This window comes from Amblyomma mixtum, chromosome 8 (genome assembly GCF_055824585.1).
Source record: "Amblyomma mixtum isolate Tamu chromosome 8, ASM5582458v1, whole genome shotgun sequence".
Lineage (NCBI taxonomy): Eukaryota > Metazoa > Arthropoda > Arachnida > Ixodida > Ixodidae > Amblyomma > Amblyomma mixtum.
In genome coordinates this window covers 21,728,677-21,749,283 of record NC_143019.1, presented here as the reverse complement: position 1 = coordinate 21,749,283, position 20,607 = coordinate 21,728,677, and the positions used below count along the sequence as shown (strand labels likewise).

The 20,607-nt window shown below is 45.8% G+C and overlaps 1 long non-coding RNA gene across 1 annotated transcript; it reads right to left on the bottom strand.

Moving 5' to 3' along the window:
- Window positions 1-6,362: 6,362 nt before the first annotated feature.
- LOC149331668 (uncharacterized) lies at window positions 6,363-20,601 on the bottom strand. The gene is made up of 4 exons (XR_016285092.1): window positions 17,998-20,601; window positions 16,876-16,969; window positions 16,254-16,329; window positions 6,363-6,668 (listed from the first exon to the last, which is right to left on the bottom strand). It is a non-coding gene; the product is annotated as an uncharacterized LOC149331668 (long non-coding RNA).
- Window positions 20,602-20,607: the final 6 nt, after the last annotated feature.

The window sequence follows — 20,607 nt, the reverse complement described above, 5'->3', positions numbered from 1 at the left end:
AGCCAGAACCTCATAGCCCAGACGAGGCTCACAATGGCTTCCCATTCGGAGTCGCCGTGGTCCTGAAAGTGATCAGTGGCTTTCATTAGCATACACCCAAGTAGCCTTGACAACAGGGTCTTGCAACATCGGCTTATAAACAGCAAGAGGAGGAGATGCTGGAAAACTATCGTAGGAAGGGCCGATTCCAAAAACACGATATGAGGTCTCGTATCAGATGCTTTACAGGGCTTTTACTAACACTAACTTTTTTACTGCCAGATGCACCTCAGTATGATCGGTAGCTTTTGCTGATTCCGAACAATGCAAGAATTGGGTGGAGGCAGGCAGGTATCCAAGCGGGGGAGGGGGTCCGAGGGGGATTGGGCCCTCTTTTTCCCTCCCGATAACCAAGCTTACCCACTCTCCCAAACCCCCTAGAAGTGTGGATACACATCCAAGAACCCCCCCCCCCCCCCCCCCACCTCAATCTTACTCGCGATACAAAACATTGCCTTGGGTCCCTCTCGCAAACCAGTTTCTGGCATGGGTGGAGGGTTTATCACAGTAAATCATTTCTGAGGTCCGTAGCTTTAAACAATGCAACATGCTAGAAACAGTCAAAAACCATGGGCAATATTTATGCATAGCCGAGGAATTATCCCGCGCCGTGCCTGAAATTTTATTCGGCTGTGATCGTTAATTGTCCATAAATGTTCCTGTGAATGTTCTCTCTCTAACGCGCATCTGACCACAGAAACTTCCATCAGGGATTCATCGCGTGGAAAACATCAGATGGACACCCTCGAACAATTCTTCATTCATACCAGAGATTTCATTACACTGGTCAACTTCCGTGACATCACACATAATTACAGACTCACCCGCAGAACATACCCACAGGGGACATGAGTGCCTGACCAATGTACAAGGAAGTATATGATGACAGCAACAGACGGGAGTCTACGCTGATTGAACACGACTACATGCCATATTCCCCACATAATACGCCCCACACTGCCCTCAATTCGGACAGCCGACCATCCTCGACCACATGCTATGTGGCTGCCAACGTAACCCAGAGCTAATGCAATTTCTTCACCCTACACAAGAACAACAGGGGAATTAAATGTCCAGCTGGGCCAGCAGCAGGAACTGGTGCATAGGGATCATAAGGAGGCCACTATTAATGGGGCCCTGAACTGACCCCACTGATTCCTCCCATAGAGCTAACCTTCAATACTTTCACTGGTTAAAACTTTCCTTCTCCTCACCTAAATAATGAATCATTTTTATAATGAAACGGCATCTTCATGGGGCAGTTGCCTGCAGCACCTGATCACCGGCTGGGGGGGGGGGGGGGGGAGGGGGGAGGAAATTTAACTCCCTCAAGAGAACGGACCCAGGCATAGGTCGTTTAAATGACTAAAAGTTTTGAGGTCCCGACGGCGTCCCGCACTGGAGCAATGCGAAAGCAATACATCCGCATACTATATCGACCTCCGTGACTGTTCTGACGTCCATGTGCTGTAACGACGTCCTAGGCTATTTTGACGTCAAAGTGTATTTTTCTCGCGTTTATTCGTTTTTAATTCCTTAACTAATTTCACCTCATCAACCAAACTTTTCCCACGGCGACATTTTATCGCGCACTATCCATTGCAATCAGACTTTTACACATTTATCTTCAGACACGACGTAATTGTGCGGTGAGCCCCGCCGTGGTGGCTCATTGGTTAGGTGCTCGGCTGCTGACCCGAAAGACGCGGGTTCGATCCCGGCCGCGGCGGCCGAATTTCAATGAAGGCGAAATTCTAGAGGCCCGTGTGCTGTGCGATGTCAGTGCACGTTAAAGAACCCCAGGTGGTCGAAATTTCCCGATCCCTTCACTACGGCGTCCCTCATAGCCTTAGTTGCTTCGGGACGTTAAACCCCCATAAACCAAATTGTGGGGTGAAAAATGCGGACACTTTCTCGCTGACATGAAAAAGGCTTATAATGCACTCGCGTTAATAAAAGTTGGTGAATGGCGGTGCGAAGCGAGTAAGGTAATATACGTATTCAGCGTACTTACCCTTTGCTTGCAGTTATGAGCACGGCAGAACCCTCTGGCTTCTCTGAAGAGTGCCGAGATAATTTCGGCTATTGTGGGCAGGAAACGAATTCTCCGCTTCATTATCCAGGGAAAACGCTCAGCACAGTCTACTGCCTTACGAAGGAATACCGCGTAAAAGGTACGAAACAGAAGAGACCAGACACACGAGCACTGACTAGCTCTGTTCTCCGTTTAGCCTTGCTTTTACTTTCTGTTCTCTTCTGTCCCGTTCCTTTTGCAGCCCAGTCCCTCGTAATGTTCAGTCATCATCTCGTCCAACAACGTACAGTCTTTTCGAAAAGTAACCGAGCAATAATGTTTTGTTTTTTAGCCGCGTAGCCAAGCACTTACGGTAGCCCTTAAGCTCTAGCCTAGCCCCTCGTAATGTTCAGTCCTCATCTCGTCCAACAACGTGCCGTCTTTGCCAAAAGTAACTGAGCAATAGTGGTTTGTTTCTTAGCCCCGTAGCCAAGCACTTAGAGCAGCCCTTAAGCTCTAGCCTAGACCCTCGTAATGTTCGGTTATCATCTCGTCCAACAGCGTACAGTCTTTCCCAAAAGTAACCGGCAATAGTGGTTTGTTTCTTAGCCGCGTAGCCAAGCCCTTACGGCAGCCCCTAAGCTCTAGCCTAGCCCCTCGTAATGTTCAGTCATCATCTCGTCCAACAACGCGCCGTCTTTGCCAAAAGTAACAGGGCAAGAGTGGTTTGTTTCTTAGCCGCGTAGCCAAGCCCTTACGGCAGCCCCTAAGCTCTAGCCTAGCCCCTCGTAATGTTCAGTCATCATCTCGTCCAACAACGCGCCGTCTTTGCCAAAAGTAACAGGGCAATAGTGGTTTGTTTCTTAGCCGCGTAGCCAAGCCCTTACGGCAGCCCCTAAGCTCTAGCCTAGCCCCTCGTAATGTTCAGTCATCATCTCGTCCAACAACGTACAGTCTTTGCCAAAAGTAACTGAGCAATAGTGGTTTGTTTCTTAGCCCCGTAGCCAAGCACTTAGAGCAGCCCTTAAGCTCTAGCCTAGACCCTCGTAATGTTCGGTTATCATCTCGTCCAACAGCGTACAGTCTTTCCCAAAAGTAACCGGCAATAGTGGTTTGTTTCTTAGCCGCGTAGCCAAGCCCTTACGGCAGCCCCTAAGCTCTAGCCTAGCCCCTCGTAATGTTCAGTCATCATCTCGTCCAACAACGCGCCGTCTTTGCCAAAAGTAACAGGGCAATAGTGGTTTGTTTCTTAGCCGCGTAGCCAAGCCCTTACGGCAGCCCCTAAGCTCTAGCCTAGCCCCTCGTAATGTTCAGTCATCATCTCGTCCAACAACGCGCCGTCTTTGCCAAAAGTAACAGGGCAATAGTGGTTTGTTTCTTAGCCGCGTAGCCAAGCCCTTACGGCAGCCCCTAAGCTCTAGCCTAGCCCCTCGTAATGTTCAGTCATCATCTCGTCCAACAACGCGCCGTCTTTGCCAAAAGTAACAGGGCAATAGTGGTTTGTTTCTTAGCCGCGTAGCCAAGCCCTTACGGCAGCCCCTAAGCTCTAGCCTAGCCCCTCGTAATGTTCAGTCATCATCTCGTCCAACAACGTACAGTCTTTGCCAAAAGTAACTGAGCAATAGTGGTTTGTTTCTTAGCCCCGTAGCCAAGCACTTAGAGCAGCCCTTAAGCTCTAGCCTAGACCCTCGTAATGTTCGGTTATCATCTCGTCCAACAGCGTACAGTCTTTCCCAAAAGTAACCGGCAATAGTGGTTTGTTTCTTAGCCGCGTAGCCAAGCCCTTACGGCAGCCCCTAAGCTCTAGCCTAGCCCCTCGTAATGTTCAGTCATCATCTCGTCCAACAACGCGCCGTCTTTGCCAAAAGTAACAGGGCAAGAGTGGTTTGTTTCTTAGCCGCGTAGCGAAGCACTTACGTCAGCCCTTAAGCTCTGAATATTTGTAAAGCAAGGTAAACTCATGTCCTCACGTTTTGACTCATTTTGGCCTTTACGGGTCCCGTGAATGCTCCGTTATACTTTTGAGAAGCAAAACCGTGTTGCTTGGTTACATTTGGCAAAGGGGGGAAGGGGGTGCCTTAATGTCGTCTATTTCGTGTATCACCTACAAAGAGGATCCACAGGGCGTCCAAGGTAACACGAGTCGAAGGGTGAAAAGTGATCCATATGATGTGAATTCAAACCGAAGTGGTTTCTTTACTGCTGCTCTGAACCAAGTACTAACACGTTATAAGGCACAATATAACGTTAATTATTACATCGATTCCTTGAGCCTGTTAGATAGAAATGCAAGTTTAGAATGTCTTCTTTCACAAGAGCGTATTACTCTTTGATCATGTATCAATGTCTGAAATCTGGTCTTCAATCATTGGTGCACTTGCGAACGCATGCTTGAAACTAGCATGGTGGTTCAACCTCACCTTGACATTATAGTTTGTGCCCAACCGCATCGAACTTGCGTTTGCTTTCCAAGACAAAGAAAGAGTCTGACGAGCAGTTTACCAAACCGATGCGCTGTCGGTATAGTCAAGAGCCGCCCACATTGTTGGACTACGGCGTAGGAAAACCAGTACACCCGTGGCTAAGTTCATCATAGCTGGTGGGGAGCCCGTCGATAACTTATGCGCTCCTTGAAAATAAGGTATTGCGAAATCTCAATAAGATACACCATCTTTGAATGCCATTATATATGAAAGATTAAGCACACAATGAAAACTCACTGAACATTGCCCGCAGAACTTTTAAAATAATCAGTTAGACCTTCTCTCAAAACTGCCCTCTTCAAAGAAACCCGCGTGTCGGCAAGCGTTTACCTCTCTTCTGCACGACGCTGTAGAAAGCGTAGGAGACCATTCCAACCCACGTGGTCCAGTGAACGAGTCGGAGATATCGGAAGCAGACGTTTTCATTCATTGTGGCACAGGTTATCTAAGTAATGATAACCTTGGAAAATGCTTCTTTACCGCAAAAAGAGATGTTGATAAGATGGGAAAAGCTGGCCCTCCCGAAGTATCGAAAACGAATAGCCTATCGCACACAAATAACGCTGCTCGCTACATTTCGAGCAGCTAGCTTGCCCCAGGCTGTTCTGAAGAAAGGGTTCTCCCCAGACTTCGTAATCTCTCTACAGCCCGTTTCCAGTCCTCTTAACGCTGCAGCTGCTGCGATGAACTGGCGAAAATAGAAACAAAGCAGCAGCTTGGCCGCTCATAATAAACTCGCAGCTGCGGTGGGGTGCGATGACTTGTTTAAACCGGAGCCTCCGCTCCTGAAAGCTGCAGAGTTCGTCTAGGCTGAGAAATGTAGCTAGCCGTATTGCAAGTAACAACTGCTTAGTTTAAAAGGTAGGTGGCGTTAAATAAACGCAGAGCGTAGTTGCGTATGTACCAGTATAAAGTTACGTCGATTTCAAAGTTGGTCACGGCAATTCTCTTTCGGAAGCAGTGGGAAGGAAACCAAATTTTATCCAGATTTGATCAGCCTTCGATTTAGCTTCAGTAAGGCAGACAAGGGAAGGCAAAATGGTGGGCTCCTTACATGACGCTACATAACATACATGACGGTAGACAACAGTCATCGAAACGAAGAAGCGGAGGGGACTTTCTTTTTAATTAGCGGTGTTGAATAATTAGAAATTAATAGCACAATTATTTTATGGGCTTAAGAAATAGATAAGAGAGCAGAAGAAAAAAAACACATACCGCCCGTGGGATCCGAACCAACGACCTCTGAATTTTGCGTCCTGCACTCTTAGAACTAAAGGAGTGCAGAGGAGTGCCCAGAACACACTTTGGAGGAGTATTTGCTTGTCCCATATTCCACTCCTTTTTCCAGAATAAAATTACTCCCTCTGGACAAAGAGTGATTGAACACCTACTCATGGAGTACTGTCCTACTACCGCAATAGAGTACAGGCGCTCCTCCGAGGGAGTAAAGCTACCACATTGAAACAGCATCCTACTACTCTTTCAGGTAGAGTTCCAGGACTCTGTTTGTTAGAGTGACTATACTCCTTCAAGAAGTATCAGCCCAGATCTTATTTTACTCCTTCAAAGGGAGTTTCGCGTGTTTTCAATGTATCCTACTAATTTTCTTATTTCACATTCTTCAGAGCAAGTTGGTCATATGTTTTGCAGGATCCACCTGCGCTACATCTAGAAAAGAGTAGTGAGCAAAAGGGATTATAATCTTTGAGTAGAATAATTTTTGCTCATACAACTACTTTATGGCTACACTACAGTTTGCACATTAGTATGGTGCTCTGTCTGCGTTGGGAATAACAATGGTTCAAGAAATAATGACACAAATGTACAACACTGATAACTTTTATTTCTCAAGTCATTGCTGTGATTGCTGTGGCTGCCCAAAACACGCTCGGGAGGCGCTCGCTAGGATCAAACCCCATTAGTGTCTCAAGCAGCAGACAAGCCCGCTTTGTTTTTGGGGTGTACTTGACATTAAATGCCAAGAACACTGCCAAAAGCAAAGTAAACCCATCTACCAAATCCACCACAGTGAGCTGTAAGCGCTCAAAAGAAACTAAGATGCTGGATGATGCCGTAGCTTGCTCGGCTGAGTGAAGGAGCTTTGGCTATGCGTGCATTTCTCCGGGTGCCTGCAAACATGAATGAAAATAATGCAAGTAAGAGTCAATTCCAATGCCCTTTTCATACTATCCTGCATATAACCCCATGAAAAAAAGAAAGAATACAACTAGAATGTACTGATCGTGTGTGTCATGTCGCTACTAGTGTGTACCTATATTGTGACCAAGTGCAGACACCTTTCATTGCAAACCTTCATTCAGAGCTACAATTTTATGAAGCCCAATACAATTATCACTATGCTAGTCCTTTCAAAAGCTGTGTGCATGTAAAACAAGCACATATTTACCAAATGAAAATTTTAACATGAGCAAGCTCTTCTGCAAGTATCATGATCAGCCTGACTACGCCCACTGCAAGGCAAAGGCCTCTCCCATGTTCTCCAATTAACTCTGTCCTTCGCCAGCTATGTCCACCGTGTTCCTGCAAACCTCCGCCCATGGAACTTTTTGCTGCTTCCTGCTACGCTTGCCTTCTCTTGGAATCCACTCCGTTACCCTTAAGGACCAGCGATTATCTTGCCTTCGTCTTACATGCCCTGCCCAAGCACCCTTTTTTCTCCTGATTTCGACTAGGATGTCTTCAACCCGCGTTTGTTCCCTCACCCACTCCACCCGCTTCCGATCTCTTAACGTTACGCCTATCATTTTTATTTCCATAGCTCGTTGCGTTGTCCTTAACTTAAGCTGAACCCTCTTCGTTAGCCTCCACGTTTCTGCCCCATAGGTGAATACCGGTAGGATACAGCTGTTGTATACTTTTCTCTTGAGGGGTATTGAAAAACTGCCATTCATGATCTGAGAGAACCTGCCATATGCACTCCACCCCATTCATATTCCTCTAGTTATTACCCTTCATGATCCGGATCAGCGGTCACTACCTGCTCTAAGTAAATGTATTCCCTTATCACTTCCAGTCATTTCTAAAACCACACCTATTGTGCTTGACGGTTTCTTGCCACATAATACATTGTGCAGTTTAAAATATAGGGTAACCTTGAATCGGGAAAACACTTAAACCAATGACAGTTTTCTTGCTGAAGAGAAATGGCTGTTGCAATTCCTGTTTCTCAGACACCATTAACTGAATTTCATGCTCTAAGATAGTGAAGGAAAAATTCAAAATTTTTCATCTCAAAGAGGCAGACAACAAATTTCAGTTTGGTTTGGGTTGGTTTATGGGGTTTAACGTCCCAAAGCGACCCAGGCTATGAGAGACGCCGTAGTGAAGGGCTCCGGAAATTTCGACCACCTGGGGTTCTTTAACGTGCACTGACATCGCACAGTACACAGGCCTCTAGAATTTCTCCTCCAAAGAAATTCCAGCCGCCGCGGCCGGGATCGAACCCGCGTCTTTTGGGTCAGCAGCCGAGCAAATTTCAGTTGCACATTTTTTTTTTTTGTTTTTAATGATGCATAAGGCATTACTACGCACGGATAACCACACAGTATTCGCCTATGACTGCTAAATAATTTGTAATTAAATATCTTCTCTCTCCTGCTTCACTTTTAAAAACTGAGCAATGGCAATGGCATCAAAGGTCAGTATAAGCCAGGGGAGGCATGAGGAAAACTGCAATTGCGGCTTCGTCATTCATTGTGATTCAGACTCTTAAGGCAGGCTGGCTTTAGCATTGTAACTAATTAAAACGATGAAGTAGCGATATCGTAGCTTTTTGTGCCTTCCATAACCTATACTGAACATTGATGTCATAGCAATTGCTATGCTATTGAAACAGGGAAGAAAAGAAATCTGGTTGTAATTATTTAGCGATTGGAGACGAATACTATGCAGCAATTCTATGTATACGAATGCCCAGCACGTCGCTACAAAGAACACACATAACCAAAAATCTGGTGTTTATACTCAGTCAGCGGCAATCCGATTCTTTGTCTAACCCTGCTTCTCGCTCTTGGCAGGCCGATCAGGTGTATCGCGATCTTCAAGGGGCGGCTGCGCCCGCACGGCGATCTCGGACGCTGCTACTAGGACTGGCCCGTTGCGCATGCGTCCACCTGGTCGGTTATCATCCACGTGCAGCCGACAAGCCCAAAGTACCCGGATGCAAGAAGCCGGGTGGAGGATCACGTGGTGTCTGCCAACAGCTATATAAACCGTCAACACCCAGGCATCATCGCAGTCAGCGGCAATCCGCTTCTTTGTCTAACCCTGCTTCTCGCTCTTGGCAGGCCGATCAGGTGTACCGCGATCTTCTCGGACGCTGCCACTAGGACTGTCCCGTTGCGCATGCGTCCACCTGGTCGGTTATCATCCACGTGCAGCCGACAAGCCCAAAGTACCCGGATGCAAGAAGCCGGGTGGAGGATCACGTGGTGTCTGCCAACAGCTATATAAACCGTCAACACCCAGGCATCATCGCAGTCAGCGGCAATCCGCTTCTTTGTCTAACCCTGCTTCTCGCTCTTGGCAGGCCGATCAGGTGTACCGCGATCTTCAAGGGGCGGCTGCGCCCGCATGGCGATCTCGGACGCTGCCACTAGGACTGTCCCGTTGCGCATGCGTCCACCTGGTCGGTTATCATCCACGTGCAGCCGACAAGCCCAAAGTACCCGGATGCAAGAAGCCGGGTGGAGGATCACGTGGTGTCTGCCAACAGCTATATAAACCGTCAACACCCAGGCATCATCGCAGTCAGCGGCAATCCGCTTCTTTGTCTAACCCTGCTTCTCGCTCTTGGCAGGTGAGTTTGATTTGCCAATTGCTGAAACTGGATATATTGTATATTTTTTTCGCCGCTGACTGCAAAAATGCCTGTTACATGCTCTGCTTGTTCCAAACCCGTGGACGGAAAGTGTTTGACTTGTTCTCGTACCAAAAGTAGCTACCACTTTGGAAAGAGCTGTTCTGCTATCACGAAAAATGCTTTTTCAAAAATGTCGACTGCTAAGCGTGAAACCTGGACATGCCCATCATGCTAATCCAGTGCAAGCAATCACTCAGACTCGGATGATAGTGACGTTTCTTTTGGTCATGAATTCTCTGCAGTTAACAGCAAACTTGACCAACTGAGAGTTACGGTTGAAGCTCTCACAACTAAAGTGGAGGAACTGCTCCAATTTAAGGCAACAGGTGAAAAGATGGCTGAAACCGTCACTGAAATCCAAACGTCAATTGAGTTCCTTTCTAATAAATATGACTGTGTCATGTCTACCCTAGAAGCGAACCAAGCTGAGTTAACCCAGCTACATGCCCGAGTGGAATCACTTTCTGAGACTGTTGTCGCTCAAGCTGAGCTGCTGGATCAATCAAGGTGCGCAGTTAATGATCTTGAACAGTACAGCAGGCGATGCAACTTTGAAATACATGGCCTCCCAACCAACCCTAATGAGAATTTGGTTTCTTTCATGGGCGATCTAGCTCAGACACTAGAGTTTCCAGAATTTGAAGCGAATACAGTCGCTTCAATACACAGACTGCCGAAAAAGGACAGTTCGTCTCCCCCTATCCTTGTTCAGATGCGTGACGTGGCGTCTAAAGAAGTATGGCTTGCTCTACGGAAAAAGCTTCGAGATTTACCTACGGATGAGTCTCACCCTCGGCTGTATTTCAACGAAAATTTGACACGGACAAACAAGGAGCTTTTCCGATTGGCCAGGTCTAAGGGAAAAGAAAAGCAGTACAAATTTGTTTGGACACGTAACGGCAAAGTTCTGGCCAAGAAATCAGAAGAAGTGAAGACAGTTATCCGCATTGAGAAGATGTCGGACCTGGATAAGATCTGCTGAGCATGGGTGATCTCGAATTCCTTGCATGTACAACATTTTCCGAAGTAACAAAATTTTTCACAAGTGACGCACAACCTGCTTTTTGCGTGACGCACGTTAATATCCGCAGTATCCGAAAGCACTGGGATGAATTCATGGCACTAACTTCACCTTCTCGTTGTGCATTTGACGTATTTGTACTGACGGAAATCAATATTTCAGCCGATATTTTCAATCAGTATGCAATACCAGGTTACCAAGCAATTTCCTGTACCCGACCTGCTAGAAAAGGGGGTGGCGTCGCAGTTTTTGTGAGAGACAGTAGGACTGTCACAGAGCTAAATTCTGACTTCCAGCAAGCAGAAGTAGTAGCATTGCGTTTGAGCACGCCAGCTCTCTCTCTGATACTCTTTTCAGTATACCGACCCCCCTGCTTCAATGGCAGGCTCTTTTTGGCCGAACTTGACAACGCCCTCTCAGCCCACTCGCATGAAGATTATATCTGTGTTATAGGCGATGTTAACATAGATACCTTTCGCCCTTCTAGGGCTCTGGTCTCAGATTATCTTGATCTGTTATCAAAATGGGGACTGCAACCAACTATCCAGAAAGCTACGCGAGAAGAATTTCTGTCAGGGCAACTTGTCGTCTCTTGCATCGACCACATAAATATAAGAGCTCCGAATTGTGCCCTACAATCTGCTATCGTCGAAGCAAAGCTGTCAGACCACTACTTTGTCTGTTGTTCTTTAGCCCGGAAATCGAACCCTCCAACAGCAGATAGCGGTAAAAAAGAAATTTCCATCTGCGATCCCAAAATCTTTTACCGACTGGCATCGGAATACGATTGGGAAGTGTTCTTGGAAAACGTGCCCCCGAAAGACATTTATGATAAGCTTGTTGAGCTATTACAAGAGTTTAAGAAAGCGGCTACTCGCGTGGTTGAAATCAGGCAGCGCAATAAAGAAAACTCATGGATGACCTTAAATATACTATCAGCTATAAAAGAAAAAGATTTGCTCTGGGCCCAGTCGAAAAGGGCACCTGCATCTATCCTGCTACGGTCCAAGTTTAAGGTTGCAAGAAATAAAGTAAACGCAATGATTCGTCAGGCTAAAAGAGTACATTTTCGTAACAAGTTCAAGAATGCAGGCTCTGATACCAGAAAAACGTGGTCTTTGATTAACAATCTACGAGGTGTCAAAAGGCGTGGCAATGATGGCAAAGATTTTGTGTCGTATTTCGGCACTGATGAAGAAAAAATAGCTAATGAATTCAACAGGTTCTTCTCGCAAGTTTCGGGCAGTGCGCAACAGAATCCCTTATTTTGTACTCTGAAGAACAGCACAGTTGAATCTGCACACCTACCTTTGCTAAGTGAGGATGACCTCTGTTCAATTATTTTTGGTCTTAAACGCAATAGATCTGTGGGAATAGATGGCATTTCAGTTGATGATTTGAGAACCTTGTTCGACATACTTAAAGGCGTGTTGCTTTCGCTGTTCAACAGCATTATCTCAAGCGGCATGATCCCGGTGAACATGAAAGCGGCTATAGTTACCCCAATTCACAAAGGTGGTGCACGTAATAGGTATGAGAATTATCGTCCTATTTCAGTCTTGCCCTGTTTGACTCAAATATTAGAAAAACATCTGCTGTTTACAATGACAAGTTTTTTAGATAAGCACAAAATCCTGTCACCGTGTCAATATGGTTTTGTACAAGGTAAAGGGACGGAAATGCTTTTGGAGGATTTTTATGACATGTTAAATCGATCTTTTGAACGTAACCAAGTGGTGTGTGCACTGTTTCTGGATGTCAGCAAGGCTTTTGACAGCGTGTGTCACAGTGTGTTATTGTGTAAACTGTCCAAGTTAGGCTTCCGTGGAGCGTTTCTTTCGCTTTTGGAAAATTTTTTACTGCAGAGAACGCAATATATCTCCATTGGCCGGGCAAAGAGCGCTTGTTAGTAATTAAAGCTGGCGTCCCGCAAGGTTCTATAATTAGTCCCCTGTTATTTAACGTCTACGTGAATGACCTTTCAGACTTTCTTCCTGTAGGCCTGTACCAGTACGCTGACGATACTGTACTTGTAACCCAGTCACCGAACTACTCTGACTCAATTTCTTCTCTTCAAGCTGCAGCAATAATTTCTATGGACTGGTTCTCAAACAACCTAATTAAAGTTAACAGCTCTAAGACTCAGCTTATATGCTTTCACAGCCCGATGAAGAAGGTAGATTTAAACCATCACCTTTTCTTGCACGGATCTGATTGTTCCCAATGTCAATGTGTACCCTTGAGCTATACAAATACAGTGAAATACCTAGGATTATACTTTGACAGTGCTCTTTCATGGAATGATCACTTGTCCCACGTTTGTAAAAAGCTCCGAACCGTCTCCTGTGTGCTTTACAACATCAGGTACTACATGCCGCTTTCAATACGCAAAGTTATCGTAAACGCCCTTGGTTATAGCATACTGCGCTATGGCATAACGATTTATGGTCACTGTGCAGTTCGCTGGAAGTGCAGGATTAATTCTCTCCTACGATCTTTATTAAAAAATATCGGCTATGATTTAGGCCTTCCCTCCAATTCTGATCTCTTTAAGGTATTTTCTCTACCTGATTTTGATCACCTTTTGATGGAAACGATCGTCCTTAAACATTTTTGGCTTAGTGACTATAAGATTCCGTATGTTCCCACAAGGTCTCTTCGACCGAAGGAACCTTTTTGTATTCCCCGACGGTCTACAAGATATGGAAGGCGGGTAAGAGATTATTACGTTCCCTTTCACTTTAACAGGTTACCTCCAAGTGTTCGCCGGGCAAAAACTAAATACAAAATAAAAAAGATGCTGCGATACATTAATTAGAGGGTTTACGACATCATGCATGTGCTTTACCACCTGTCAAGTAAATCTTGTGATTTCATTGGTTTCTGATGTATTTATTGCACTGATCTGAGGTATTGTCATGCCACTTTGGTTTTTCTTCCTTGCGATTTAATTTGATGAGGATTTTTTTTTTCCTTCATGTAACATGAGTCTTGTGTCTATTTTGTTCTCACCGTCATACTAATTTGATGTCCGTTATTTTGAATGTATTTTTTTTTTTGCCTGTGTGTATGTCTGCGCGGTTCCGCTGCCTGTCGGGCTCTGCCGCTCAAGCCCTATGAGGCTTTGGCAGGCCGGATTTCTGTACGTTTTTTTAAATATATGGCGCAATAAAGTATTATTATTATTATTATTATTATTATAATCATTTAAGGTAATACTACTTCCCACGCAAGAACACGACAGCCATGTGTAAACTTTTTGCTTTCATAGTAATAAAGTCTATCCAACGACAAGTTAGGCGCAGCATGTCTGCTCTTTATAAATATGCAATACTGACAATGTTTGACACTAGCATTTGGCATGAACGAGATAACTGTGATTACTTCGCACATTACGTGCCAGTTCATACTATTATGCACAATTTAGATTTGCAAATGTAATTCTCTATGACTGCCACGTTAGTGCACTGCAAACCAATGAAGTTGTCTTGCATTTGCAATGTTCTCACTACTTTTATGCAACACTGATCACTTCAGTATATCTGCATCGTTCTGTTAGACGGCCACGGGATAGCTAGAATTAAGGCTATTTTATGTGATGGAAACCATTGACTAGACAACAAAGAAGAAAAGCCTCAACTACTGTCCTGGTGCTGGGACGTCTAATAAGAGCTCAGAAAGACTCAGTTTCAATACGCCAAACCCTCCGCATAACATTACCCTGTGCGAAAATACCCCACCCCACCCTAGCTTAATTTCTGTCCACATGCACCAAGGCTCACTGCACCTGTTATAAATATTGCCCTAAATATTGCAATCAAGCTGCCCGTGTATGCATAGGCTATCTGTGCACGGAGAAATAAAGAAGTTGTTAGGAATGTTTCACACCAAAAAGAAAAAAAGGCAGCCTGTTTCTCAGAAACAGCTAAGAGCATGAAATGGTGTGTCCAAAAAGATTAGGCTGCTTTGTACTTATTTATGACAACGAGAACTGTCAGAGCTGCGCTTTCAAAAATTCAGGAGCTTTGTGCACAAACGTAGCTTCCGTATGCACGTCTTGCAGCACCAACGCTTCCGAATTGAAACGACCGATGAATATGCACAGGAAAAAGCAAATAGAGAGCGCTTGAATTTAAAAGAAAAGCTACCTTGCACAATCAGAAATTTCGCGACAGAACCTTCCAAACAGTGACGTGTACTGGTTGCGGTATACCGAATATATACCTAGCAAATAAGTGTGCGCTTTGTTAACGAGCGGGATTCTCTGGCGGCAATGCTACAGCTCCAATTCCGAAAACCTAACGCTGCAAAAATTGAGTTCTCAAAATACGTGCGAATGCACGATACACTTTTGCACGCATTTAGAACTTTCAGTTGTGAAACACAGACAACGAATCTTCTGTATGCGTCTTCCTTGGCTGGTAAAAAAAATTCTTCCATAAGTCTCCAATTTGCCTGTGTCCTCAACAAACCGCAGGATCCCTGTCCACTACTAGTCAAATATTTCAACTCCACCTGGCTTGGACTCCCACCGCCCTTCTCTGTGGAGAAAGGGTGACAGCAGCTGGCAAAGGACAAGGTTAACTGCAGATCAACTGGGGAAGCATTATCCTGCACTGATTTTGACGGCAGGTTCACAAGACAAACAAAATCAACTCGAGGAGCGGGGTGCACATCATGCGACTGAATGTCAATGGCCAGTGAAAATGGCACCAGCACTGTGGAATGCACATGCAGAAAACGAGACGCATTTTTTTGTCAACTTTGAGTAGCAGTCTACTGCACTTTTAAAGAGCAAAGCTCTCAAGTATGGCAACACTGGCACTTTTTGTCTTACTGGCGTGAGGGTCGTCGTGAGGGTTGAAGTCCATATTTCTTTTCCATCCACTGTGTTAATTGCGAGCTATGTTTACCTAATAGGGGCTGGGCATCTAACATCACCGTTATTTCTTTGCAGCAGTTAAAACAATACAGCATACATTTTATAACATGCTTAACGAATTTTTGGGAGCAGCGTGCTTTTACCCTTCTACTATTTGTTGCTACTGAATCAGTTTGGCGTTGACAAAAGATCTGTATTAAGGAGTAATTGCTCATTGACATCCACTCGAGCACAGCCAAATGGCTACAAAGGAAAGCTATACAGCTTTCACAGAAACTTCGTAGTTAAAGAAAGATTCGTCCTGGTCCGGTGTTAAAACTCAGAACCACCACTTCACTGGAGCAGTCGCTCTACCAATTTGTCCAACCTGGACGGCAAGCTTATGGTAGGGCGAGAGCGAAGTGATCAATAACTCGAGTGGGAACTGTGTTGGTCCAATGTTTTAGGACCCCTAAAACATTGGACAAACTCAGTTCCCGCTTCATGTTACCTCTAAAACATTGGACAAACTGAGTTCCCGCTTCATGTTACAATACTGAGTGACATTTTGGTCTATACACCAGAAATACCGGTAAAGCATCATGATAGAACACAATGTTTTTTAAAGGGATAAAGGAATATGTTCGCCCTTTCAGAGGGCACATATGCATAAGAGGCAACATGTGTGAAATAGTCACTGCACCTGAAGCAGTGTAAACTCCATTATGTTAACAGCAGCAGTCAAAAGCTTCATGAGCGACTATTTCATACAGATCATGCAATTACATTCATGTAATTCAGAATCAGATTCATGTGATTATACAGGGAGGTACTGCTGCTAAATGCACGTAGAGCTCTGCATGCATTTCTAAACCCGGCTGTGAGCCTATGTCTACGAAATTTTTCTAAATAGGCAGGTAAGGTATGCATCACTGGAAAACAATACCTACCACAAACAGCTGAGGAGAGAGAGCACAGCCAAAAGCTGGAAGCACGAATGGCCCAGTAGATACTGGCAGCTGGCAACTGCAAATAAATATGTCAGAGCAACTGTTGTCAGTGGCCATAACAATGTCATGAATGACAAGAGAAGAAATTGTCTACTGCTTCATAAATTAAAATAAGGTATTAACATAGGAACACAAAAAGCAATGAGAGGGCCCATGACAAAAGAAATGAACAGATTGTATGTGATGCACCGATATACATTTTTTCAGTAGATTTACATGACTGTCACACCCGCATAGAAAGATGAGCAGGCTGGAATACCACTATTTTTATGCATGATGAAAAGAGCGTAACTATTCGAATATAGCATGCACAGGATTTAATTATTACTACTAGGGTGCTTTGCAGCAGCACCGAAGGTATTTTTAAATTGAACGTAGCGACCAGTAGACCCGTCTGCTTTGCACAAATGATGAGAGGATGGAAAAGGCATGCATTCATTAGCAAGAAGCACGATATCTCACATCACAGCATGAAACGAAAATTGGTATTGCATTTAACAAATCTGCACAGAAATAAAAACTGCCTAGTGGCAATGCAAGTAAGAGCAAGGGAAAAAAATACCGAAGAAAACTGGTGAGTGTAGTGCAGGGAGGTTTGTGGGTAGGGTCTCGTGCCTGGGAATAGTTCCGAGCGCGGAGAATCGCCGGCAGCACAGCTGGTGGCAGTCAACCAAGAATAAATAAGAGAAAGTGAAAATCAATAACAAACCATCACCGATATAGCGAACGACTTGAAAGCGGGCCGCACAAACGAGGGATATAGCAAAAAACTTGAAATCCTAAATAAGTGCGCAGTTGCATCCCAAACAGTTCTCAAAATCTGAAGGCGAGGAAGCATCGACACCTACACCTCAGGGCAGACGCAAGAACGATCTAACTTTGACATAATACTGTGTCAAATTCTGTTCCATGGGGAAGCACAGATAAAAATTTACAAATGACTAGGCAAGGAATATGCCCCAGCCTTTCACACGCGATCATTGTCCCCGAAAAAATTGTATGACAAATATTAAGGCGTAAGCACTAATCCGACGAGTACACACACTGAGCACTGTCTGTTGGCAGCTGGCCTAGCGCGAGTGCTCTGTCGCGCGGCACTGCCGCTCATCGTCATCTTCTAAGTAGCACAAATCAATCCGACGGGCACCAGCCGCGAGGCAACTCGACCGTTGTCAGTTCCCTTGTCTGTCCGCAGCTAGCCTAGCAAGAGCGCTCTCTAACGTGGCACTGCACGCTCATCATCCTTTCCTATGTAGCACAAATCTATGCTATTGGAATGTAGGAAACATTGTAGTTTTTCGCAGCGCTAGCAAGCGACCGCATAACTCTGTTGTGATAACTGGTGACATTTTTATTTACCGCGGCACCCGAGTACTAAACGCAGATAGACTATGGAACAACAGTTGCCATGCGGCCTATACGCCCGTTCTTTTCTGGTAAAGGCCGATTCACACGATTTTCCGTTCGCCCGCTGCCGCGGCCGACAGCGCGCCTCTCAATGTGGTGACGCATGAATACGTAGAGCGCGGGCAGCGGGCGAACGGACCGTCGTGTGAATCGGCGTTAACGCATTATAGCTGAGGCAACCGCACGCAGACTGCCTGCACTGCCATCCCTATATAGGCGCACACTAATAACGCGTGCGAATAGAGATCAGAAGTAAAGAAACGTACACGGGACTCACCGTTCAGACGGCTCATCAAGGCTTAGCAAAACCGCACATTCTTCTTCGTTGCCTCTCCAGATGACAAGAAGTCGTAGCGCTACCTTTCTTCAGGGCTTTACCCGTTCAAAATCACCAGTGTTGACAGGGCGTAATTCTCGTTGGTTTCCAAAACACACTTGCGTTCTTCATACACGTCCACCGCACGAGCACTCAAACAATGCTACGAAAACCCAAATAACACAAAACGTGACGACGGCTGCAGTTTTGCTTCGTTGAAAAAACCTATAAATGCGCTTTTTTTATTACTAATATTTGAATTGTGTTCGCAACAAAAACAAATTATATTTTTTCATTTTATTTCTTTATTAAATGCGAATACCAAAGCGCTTTTAGATACTTTTGCTGACATGTCGTTTGTAGAAGCTGCGATCCTGTGATCCCATCCCCGGGTGTCCTAGCAGACGACGGCGCAGACGCCGCTGTTGACGGAATTCAATTTCGATTGACGGCAGCGAAAATCCCTTAAATGCGACAAAAAAGGCAAAGAAACGCACCGTATCGCAAACTGGTCCATATCAAGGATATGTTCGACGCGAGCGGTAGGACAAAGAGCAGCTGCGATGCATTACTCTACGCGACACTGGCATGGTCGACGGAGATCTACATGAAACAGAGCTTAAATGTGACCCGTACAAGCGGATTACTGTGATATCAACTGCGTTACGGAACTACGACGATACTTGCTTCACACTTTAGCTTATATGCAACAGCGGCCAGAACTCGCCGCATCCTGTTCGAGTGTACTTTCACTAGCAAGAGCCCACATGCATGGAAGCCAACAGAAGCAACTGTCTTTTCGAGTTCAGATTGTTCCGAGAAATACGAGCAGCTTACTTTAGCACGTACTCGAATTCAAGTTCTCAGCCTGTGTGTCACGTACGGTGACGATGGCGTCGAGGACGAGCTTAAGAATCGCCTTAACGTGGCCGCAACGCAGCCGGTATCCCAAGCATTCGTGCGCTAATTGTTGTTCACCTGTACTGCGAACGTGCGCTCAGTCGCAGGCCAGCCGCTAGCTGCTCGATTTGCCAGCCTTGCGAGTACAGTTCGCAAGTTTCTGAGCCAATCTGTGAGCGAGCCGAGCTTTCAGCTATGACGCTGCTCGCGAGCGCGCCGCGCGACGAGCTTCGGCCTGCTCCCTGGCTGCCGTATTCGTAGCTAAGCCTAGGAGGTTTCACTTCGATGCCAGAGCTGAGAGCGCTTTGAAACTGGCTAGCGCTGAGGTGCTACTCTTTGCATTGTAAGTACATTTTATTGTGAACTATGTCTCGTAGTGAAATAAAGATATGTTCGGGTCCACCCGAACGGTGATGATGGCGTCGAGGACGAGCTTAGGAATCGCCGCAACGCAGCCGATATTCCATGCATACATGTGTGCTAAATTTGTTCACCTGTGCTGCAAACGTGGGCATAAAGGCTCGCTCAATCGCAGGCCAGTCGCTGCTCGATTTTCCAGCCTTGCGTGCGCGATTCGCAAGCTACGGAGCGAATCATTGAGCGAGCCGAGCTTTCGGCAACGACGCCGCCCGCGATCGCGCCGGGCGACGAACTGTGCGCTGCTCGCTGGCTGCCCTTGTCGTCGCTAAACCAAGCCGATTTCACATAGATGCTGTAGCTGAATGCGCTTCGAAACTGGCCAGCACTTAGGTGCTACCCTCGGCACCATTTTACTCTGAACCCCGCGTCATAGGGAAATAAATATATGCTCGGTTTCCGCGACCCCTTCAGGAGCGGAGCTATAGCAGAGGCCAGGCGAACTCCAGAGCAGCAGCAAAGCGGCTATGGGAGGAAATTTGTATGGCTGTTATCGCTTCTACCAACAACTCGACATTGGCTAATGATACTCTATCCCAGAGCTTTGGTCGTGAACAAACAATACCAGTGCATTTTTCTGACGCCGGCATCCAGGCTGGCAGGCCGGCCCCGAGAAGCTAGCGCGCCCTTACGATTGTATGGCCGTAAGTGCGGAGGAGTAAAACAAGCACTGAACTCCCTTGGGGTATGCAGGAGTGGAAATGCCATTTTACTCTTTTGTCAAGAGGAGTGAACAGGACCTTTCACTCTTTCTCGTTTGTAGAGAGAGTAGATTGAGACCTGCAGGAGTAGCGAGGCTCTTTTACTCTTAATGCAGGAGTAGCAGTTCTTAGAGTGTGTCCTCTACCAACTGAGCCATGGCGACGGCTGTCTAGTCTTCTGCTTTGAGGGGTATATATGTGTTGTGTAACCAAGCCTTGAAAGCGCTCACCGACACCACCCTCGCGCATAGCGGCGGACGTAGTACGTCCTGTATTACCACGAGTGCCTCGTAGGAACGTGATCAAACGGGGAGGGTGGAACCTGTGCGAGAACCCTCTTATGCTACCTATGGCATCAGAAACTTGTAGATTCGAGGCTCTCGTAAGCTATTGAGCAAAGAGAGGAAAAAAGAGGTTAATAAGGTCTTCGTTGTCATCGTATGGGACAAGCGGTCTCAAGGCACAAATGCTTGGGAACGGAAAATTTGGTTTTTCAGGACTCACCGTGGTGTCTTAGTGGTAGACTAATCGGCTACATGGGCTACATTACGTC